General features: G+C 64.4%; 1 long non-coding RNA gene across 1 annotated transcript; it reads left to right on the forward strand.

Moving 5' to 3' along the window:
- Positions 1-1,713: 1,713 nt before the first annotated feature.
- Positions 1,714-8,424, forward strand: LOC123522521. The gene is made up of 2 exons (XR_006680780.1): positions 1,714-1,863; positions 8,159-8,424. It is a non-coding gene; the product is annotated as an uncharacterized LOC123522521 (long non-coding RNA).
- The last annotated feature ends 98 nt before the right edge of the window (positions 8,425-8,522 follow it).

Below are 8,522 nucleotides of genomic sequence, written 5' to 3' on the forward strand. Positions count from 1 at the left end.
GATATGGGTGTGGTATGTATGTGTGTGTGTGTGCGTGTGGTGTATGCATGTGTGTATGTATGTGTGTGTGTAGAGTGAGGCTGAAGCAAGACCTGGGCAGGGGGGGGAGGCTCAGAGGAAAGCCTGTGGTTTGGTCGGACCCCTGGCACAGGGCTGCTATTTCATGTCCCCACATTTGTCCATCGAGATGAGACTCCACGTGTCTTAGGAGCCCTAGTGGCTCTGTCAGGTAAGCACTGGGCTGCTAGCCTCAAGGTCGGTGGTTCAAACCCACCAGCCATTCAGAGGGAGAGAGATGAGGCTGTCAGACACCCACGTAGGGTCACTCTCATCAGCACTGACTCTGGACCAGTGGGCCTGTTTGTGTCCTGTGTCTGGTCACTGGTCTCGGAGGGCATTCCCTCCCTTGGGGACAGCCGGGGATCTGAAGCTCAGAGAGGCAGGGTTACCTGGCCAAAGTCACACAGCCAGCCGCTCACTCCACTTTTGCCATGCCCTGAGCCGGCCCCTGTCCTGACATGGGCCCAGGCCAGGCAGACTCAGGGCACAGCCCCCACCATGGAGGCCCACCCCCCCTGACTTTGGCCTTTGACCCTTTCCTCATGGGCGAAGAGCTCAGGGAGCCGGCTGGCCCTGCCGGAGTGGGCAGGGGCTTTGTTTGATGTCCTCTGGACCCTCCCCTGTGTGGCCCAGCCAAGCCCGGGGAGGCGTCTTGTTGCATGGCTTGTCCAAAGGTCAGGTGCTGGCTGCGGCGGGGAGGGGTCCAGGCTGGAGGGGTCAGGGAGCAGCCCCCCTGAGGGTCGCTGGGGCTGACATCCCTGGTCATCAAGCCTCTGCCCAACCCCTGCACCCTGGGGTGGCCTCAGCCTCCCTGATTCCCAGGAAGAGCCAGACAGGGGGTGGGAACTGTGCTCAGACAGTGGGGGCTCGGCCCTGCCTGCTCTCCCGGGGCCCAGGCTAGTCTCGGACGGCGAGGCAGCAGGCATGAGGGTGCTGAGGGTAGAAATCAGTCAGACTTGCAGCGAGGGCAGAAGGAGCCGCCACCCAGATTTGGGTGGAGAGCACCCACCTCCACACACCCCCCCCCACCAAGTCTACTTGCTGTGGACCCAGGCTGAGCCCAGCACCCTCCAGCCTCCCAGATGAAGGGTGCCAGGATCGACCAGCTCTGGAGGGCACTTCCTGCCAACAAGTGCCCGGGCTTCACACACCGAGGCTCAGCTCTTCCACCAGAGTCAGGAAGCATGGGCGGGGCCTGGCAGGGGCCAAGGGGGGCGGACGGGGCAGCTGACCATGGGAACGGAGAGGTCCCCCACCAAGCCTGCCCTCTGCAGCCCCCAGGCGGGCCACCCCTGAGACCAGGCCCGGGGCTCCTTGTCCCCTGCAGCTCTGAGAGTCTCATGTGGGAATAGAGAGATATGAGAGCCAGGTGGCCCGGCTTTCCTGCCCTGCCAGGATCCTGGGGGAGCAGCCTCCCTGAGCAGGTGGGACCCTCCCCGGGCTGGCGCTGACCAGTGTGCGAAGTGAGCCCTGTGTGGGTGGACCCCTCCCCACTTCCAGGCCTCCCTGTCCCCAGCCCCTGCTTCTGGAGGCCGGGCCTAGGCCTCAGTCAGCTGTTTCTCAGGCTTCTTTGGTCCCGGTTCAGGGTAGCACTGAGGGCAATCTCTGGGCAAATAAGGGCAGGCTGTGAGGTGGCAGCATTCCAGGCCCCCAACAGAAAGAGCCCGAGGGCGTAGATGGTCCCTGGGGAGGGAGGTCTGCCCTGGACTGAATTCTTGGCTTCTGGGTCTCTGCACAGCCAGGTGCCCCCGGAGGCTGCAGCCAGCCCACGAGGGAGCCCATGAGGGAGCCCAGGTGTCTTGGGTAAGCTCACACCCTAGGAAGTCGCTGGGTGCAAGCCGCTTTCTCCACCCACCCTGGATGGGGTCTCTCCACCTCCTCTGCCTGGGCTGCTGGGGGGTCGGCAGAGGGTGGTCGACTTGGGTGTCACCTTGCATGGGGGCGGAGGTTGCTGAGGGAGAGGAGGGCCGGGAGCAGACTGTCTGTCGGCCTCAAAGCAGGTCAGGGGTGAGTCAGAAAGGGAAGGGAGGCCCTCTGGGTGGAGGTGGCTGGGCCAATGGGGAAAGGGCCCGGGCTGGCGGGGCCACAGGGCTCCCTCCCAGGGCGGGGCAGGCGGCTGTTGATCAGCCCAACAATGAAGAAACGGCCCCTTTGTCCTGCGGGCAGAGCAGCTGCTGAGACTGGAGGAAGTTGCTGTCCCCAGTGGGCAGCCCCTGGGGAGCTGGAGGACCATCCCGAGTGGGCTGTGTGCCCACGCTGTCGCCCTGTGGCTGGCTGGGGTGACCGCTCACCACGCCCCAAGGCCAGCCGGGCACAGGTTGCCCTCTCTCAGGCGCTGTGCCCCCACCCTGGGCCGGGAACCTGACGCTGCGGGCCTGGCTTCGCTGGGCAGCCCTTGCTGGACAGGGAGGCCCCGCCGGGTCAGCATCTTGCTGATGAGGGGAGGGGGTTCCAGAGCAGGAACTCAAAGCCCCGGGATACACAGCAGTAGCCGGTCAGAGGACCCACAGGCCAGCCCTCCCTGCCTGCCCCCCTCTCGAGCTGCCTCCAATCCATGTGCCCGAGCAATGGGGCAAACTCCGACCTGGTCAGGTTCCTCCCCTCCTTCAGAGGACTGGCCAGGGCACCAGGTCCAGGGAAAGTCCCAGCTCTCTTGCTGGGCTTCAAGGGGTGCTGGAGGGGGGGGCCCTCTGAGGGTGTGCAGGCCGCAGTGAGGACAGCTGCACGGCCCCCGCCCCCCCTGTCCCCCCTTCTCCTGTCAGTGCTTCTGCATCAGGCCTTTGGGGATGATCAGGATGAGCTAGTCCAGGTGGAGCCCACCCCAGGTGGCCAGGCTGGAGCTAGTGCCCAGACGGCCTCTCCTCCCAGGATTGGGGGCTCCCCACTGCCCCCAGCAGCCAGGACCGGGCCCAGCCTGACGCAGGCTCTTCGCGCACCCCTCCCCCAGCCCAGAGGAGGCCCTGGCTCCAACGCCAGACCTTTTTTTTTCCCCCTGGAGGGATGGAGCTAATTAACTGAGAGGGTTTAATTAATCAATTAGCGTGGCCTCCAGACCCCTCCACTTAGCTGTGGCTGTGGCAGGGCAGGGATTTATAAACAGGAGCTGTCAGGCCCTTCTTTGGCGGGAACCCCAGCTGCGGGGGGGCAGGAAAGGGGGGATCACAGTGGGCACAGAGGCGGCAGGAAGAGGGGCTGCCAAGGCAGGACAGCCAGAGCCCCTGCCCACCCCTGTCCCCTCGGCACCAACCAAGGCCTGCGCTGGTGCAGCCTAAGCACTGCCTGGCTGTCGGGGTACCCAGCGGGCGGGCTTCGGAAGGACACACAGCACAGGCTCCCAGGTGGGGAGGGGTCAAGGAAGGCTTCCTGGAGGAGGGGGGCTCTGAGCTCAGCTCGGACATCGCTGACAGAGGCAGCCATCGAAAGGGGTGGTGGGTCCTGGACAGTATTTGGGGAGAAGCAGCCAGGCAAAGGCCAGGGGGTGGGGGCAGCAGCAGGTTTGGTCTCAGAGAAAGGAAGCCTCTGGGATCTGCTTTTCCGCCGGCCCTCCTCCAGTCCCCAGAGCGCAGCCCTGACTCCAGAGTCCCTCCTAGCCTTCCCCCCTGCACCTACCTGCCCTGCATGGCCCAGGTATCCCACAATGCACCCCGGCTCCGCCCCCTCGTGGAGAGGCTGTCCTCTGGGGTTGGACAGGCAGAGTCCAAGTGGGGCCAGGGTTTGAGGACAGAGGGCCAAAGCTGGGGCAACCCCTGAGGGGCCCCTGGGACGTGGCCGCCCTGCCCTGTCTGGGCTTCCTGTTGTTCTCCGTGATGGTCGAGCATCTCCTCAGCACTGCGGGAAGCTGGTCAGGCTAGATCCCTGGCCAGCCCAGAGTGAGGGAGGGTGTGTGCCTCTTGTTTCTCGGCCGGCCCTTAGAGAGGACAGGCCTGTCAGTGGGACGAGGCAGCCGCAGGCAGCGGGGCAACCACAGCGGGAGTTGGCGTGGGTCCAGGCACGGGCTCAGCCCCAGGAAGGACTCAGTCCCCACCCCGAGCTCTGTGGGACCCACCATGGGTTGGGCACACACATCCTGTCAGCACCAACGATAACCATCTTTCTGCGGGTGCTCCGGTGTCACCCCGACAAGGCTGTTTCTAGACATGACCGTCTCACAGAGAACACAGGGTGCTCAGAGCCCCCACCCAGAAGTGGGGACCTCGGGGAAGATGTGGAGACCCCTGAGGTCCTCGGCGCAGGGGTGTGTCCCCAGTGGGGGCCTCTCCCGTAACGGGCTCACCGGGGAGGGGGAGCAGCATCAGGACCCATCCTTCTTCTTCGAGCTGGGAGGGCCCCACGCCACAGCTCCGGGATCTGGGCTGAAGTGTGAGCCGGGGCTTCTTTCCACTGCCCTCTGAACTCCCAGAGCAGCACCCCGAGTCCTGAGGTTCTCTCTCAGGGAGAGAGGGGCAGTGGCAGCTCCAGGGCGAGCCCAGGTCTCCCTCCGGGACGTGTGTGTGTGTGTGTGTGTGTCAAGGTGCGGGTGCCTCCAGGCTTACTTGGGTGCAGGACTGAAGGTGCACAGCACGTGGGGGAGCAGTGGCCGGTGGGAGGGTCTTTGCATGGAGGTGGAAACAGGCTGAGCAGAGGCACGGGGCAGGGGCGGGGTGGGGTGGAGGCTGCCTGAGACAAAGGCCCTTGCTTTCAGCCCAGGACGACTCCCAGGGCCGAGGACCCCACCAGCCCCAGAATAGGCTGGGAAGGGGGTACGGGGTGGACCCAGGGGCCCCTCTCCCTCGCCGGGAACACATCCCCTTCTCACTGGTGGCCCTCAGCCCCTCGCTCCAGGCAGGGGCTGTGGTGCCAGACTCCAGCCCCCTCCCCTCAGGCTGGCACTGGCTGGTGGACCCCTCTGGGTAGCTGGTGCCAGGCTGCCCAGGCCTGGGGACTGCCCAGGGAAGGAGTGCGTCTGTCTTGAAGGAAGGAGAGCCCAGGCCCCCCACAGTCGAGGACAGAGAGGCTGGGACTCTCCTGCTTCCAACGTGTCCTCAGGAGACCCTGGCTCCCGAGGACAGCAAGCCTGTCCAGTAATGATGGGGGCGGGGGGCATGCTGCACAGCTGTGGGGCTGAGGGCACAAATGTAGGAAGGGCCGAGAGGACAGAGCAGGACCCGGGGCTTCCCAGTCTGCTGCACGGAGGGAGGGAGGGGCCCTGAGGGTCGGGAAGGAATTGATGGCGCCAAACAAGCTCCCCCACGGGGGCCTGGCTGTCCCAGATGTCCCCGCCCTCAGTCCCGATTCACATCAGCAACGAGAGGGCCTGGCAGTGACAGCCAGACCCCGCCACACCTGTGCCCAGTCCTCTGCCCACCTCACCCTGGCCAAGGGACTGAGCAACTCCTGCCCGGGCAGTGTGTGTGTGTGTACCACGCTGGGAGGGGCTTCCTACAGCGCTGGGGGCTCCGCAGCCCTGTCTTAGGCCTGGACAAGTTGCGAGTGCCTGCCTTTAATGGCCCTGCTGGGGAGGGGTGACCTCACCTCGAGACGCCCGGATGAGAGATGGCTGATGTCAGAGGCAGGTGGCTCCTCAGTAGTTAGGAGGCCTGCTTGGGCTTGCCCTTGGGTGTGAGCAGCAGGGTGTGTGTGTGTGGGGTGTGTGTGTGTGTGTTCACAGGGCCAAAGGGGGAAGGCTCCCAGTCCGATGGGGGAGGCAGAACCGCAGGGACAAACTGAGCTGCAGGGGGACAAGGGGCTCACTCCACGCCAGCCTGGCTCTGGGCTTGGCTTCACCATTGACCCAGGGATGGGAATGGGCTGGTTCTCAGTCCTCCCCCTTGGGTTCTCAGGCCTGTGGGGCCCAATCCCAGAGGCCTGAAGCCCAGGGTACCGTGTCCTGGCAGGGCCTGGGGCATGCAGGGGGACGCGGTCAGACTTGACCCTGGTTCTGACGTAGGAGGGAGGCAGAGTTGTCAGCGTGTCCTCTCTCAGAAGGCTGGCTCAACCTCAGGCCCTGAGGGCTGGGTGTGGGTCCTGCCACCCCCAGATACACGTCAACGGTGCCCTCGGCCGGCTGGGCTGTGGACAGCACCAGGCAAGAGGGCGGGTTCTGGCGCAGGCTCTTGCTGTCCCCCTGCCCCATGCAGGGGGTGACTGCTTGCCCTCCAGGGAGGGGCCCGAAGGGGCTGTCGGTTAAGCAGCCCCTCTCCGGAGGGCTGTCGTCTCCTCCCTGAGGCCCAGGGGAGGACCACTGTGGTCTCCTGTCAGGCCCTCGACAGGCCCAGAGCTCCAAGACCTTGCTGGGGTCCAGCCTTAGTCAGTCCTGCACCTGCCACCCAGCCTGGCACCATGTCTCCCCGCACACAGTCCTGCTCCTGGGCAGCCCGGCAGCACAGGACCCTGGCCATGGCTGTGGCCTGAACTCACCGAGAATGAGCGGTAGACACAGGGTCCCTGGGGCCCAGGCGGAGAGGCGGGCAGAAGCAGGGACTGAGGAGGAGCCAGGGCCAGGTTAGGAGGAGGGAGACGGGACAGGGTGGGAGGCAAAGCAGACAGCCCCAGAGCCAGGGAGAAGGGACACTGGCAGCCAGTCCCCAGACCAGAGATTGCCTGGGCAGGACAGGCACCACAGAGACCTGTGCAGTAACAGCAGCAACTCCCAGCAGGCACCCTGATGCCAGAGCCCAAGTCAGCCACCTTGGCCAGAATCTGGTTTTGTCCCTGCGGGAGGGCGGGAAGCCGACCTGCCAGGAGCCCCAGCCAGGCCCCGTGCGGGCTCTGCAGCTGTGGGCACCGAGGGCTAGAGAGGGTGCTGGGAGTGTCAGAGCACGCACAGGAGGCAGGTGGCGGAGTTGGCCCTCCTGGGGCACCTGCTCACCCCACCCCCTACCCTGGGCCTGGGCACACTGGCACTGCCAGGCACTGACTCAGCCTGCGGAGGGCCCAGCGCCCAGCCCGGCACGTTTCCCCAGCAAAGGAGAACAAAGGCCCAGTCTCTGCCCGCTAGGACTCCCCCACCCCTTGCCTGCCCCTGGCACAAGGGGACCAGGGCGGAAGCGTCCCAGAGCAAGAGCAGCAGCCTGCCCCTTGTGACAGCGCAAGAAGCCCCTCCCCACTGGAGCGGGATGCTGGGCAGTGCCCCCCACCCCGAGCAGGCCCCTATCCTGCGGGCATGAGGTGGGGACTTGGTGCCTCGGGGCAGGGAGTCCCGACAGGGCCAGGGCTGAGTGTCCCCAGCTTTCTGCCCACCACACAGCTCCTGTCCAGGACCAGCTCGATGCTGGCCACTGCCCGCTGAAGGACAGTCAGGGTAGGTAGAGACCGGGCTGCCCAAGGCCCTTAGCAGGGACTCCTCTCAGACCGGGCAATCCCTCTGCCGGCTCTCACAGGGACTCTGCTACCCCTGGGAGGCTCCGCCTGCCCCCAAGGTGGCAGTCCCTGTAGCTCACCAGGCCCCCTTCCCGCTCCCTGCTCCACAGGGGCCTCACCTGGACTCCTGGCCCCTGAGAGAGGACTTGGGCAAAGGGCCCGAGTTCTGGTTCTGAAGAGGCCTGTGTGGTCAGCTCCTCCCGGCAGGCCTGGGCTCAGCCGGGAAATGAGCTCTTGCCACGTGCACTGGGGACCCATCAGACGGGTGGATGCAGAGGCTCAGGGGGCTCAGGGTCTACCCAAGGCCGTCCAGCTCCCGAGGAGCAAACCAGGGCTGTCCGACTCACTGGGCAGGTTCCCGGGCCCACCTGGCACCCCAGAAACTACCCTCTCCCACCCACACAGCAGGGGGAAGAAGGGCTCGGAGACAGGAGTCAGGGGCCTGAAGCCCCTGAGCCACCTCTAAGGGGAGGGCCTAGGGTAAGGTGACCAGACGTCCTGATTTTTAACAATTTTTCCCATGTCCTGGGGTGTTTTTTAAAAGTCCTGATTTTTTGAAAGAACGTACAAGCTAGGGTATACGATTTTCAGCTGCCATGTGGCTATTTCGCCAGGATATGATTTTATCAATGGTGTCCCGCTTTTGTCCCATTTTACCAATGTTAAAATCTGGTCACCTTAGCCTAGAGCCATCCTGGGTACACTGGGGCTCACCCATGACCTTGGTGCACAACCTCTCTGAACCTCAACTTCCTGTCAGTCCTCAGGAGCCCCCAGAGGCAGCCGCGAAGTCCCCCACCCCTGCCTGAGGGCTGAAGACATGCTGTATCCCAGTGGCCTGCAGGGCACCCCAGCCCTTAAAGTGGGTGCTCAGCTGACTCCAAGCAGCAGGAGGGTCCAGCGACCCTCTCCCTTACCACCCACCCCTCCACCCTCCCGCCTCGAACCGTCACACCGACTGCGTTTAAAGAAAAAATAATATTTATTTGCAATATAAACAAAGTCCCGTCGCTGGCTCGGGATATATATATACGTATGTGTGTGTCACAAATTTTCCTTCATAAGATCATAAAGCAAAACTGGCCACCCTCTTGGAGCACACTCACTTACACACGTCTGATTCA

The sequence above is a fragment of the Echinops telfairi genome, unplaced genomic scaffold, assembly GCF_000313985.2.
Source record: "Echinops telfairi isolate 266 unplaced genomic scaffold, ASM31398v2 ScPeMD7_7420;HRSCAF=8458, whole genome shotgun sequence".
Lineage (NCBI taxonomy): Eukaryota > Metazoa > Chordata > Mammalia > Afrosoricida > Tenrecidae > Echinops > Echinops telfairi.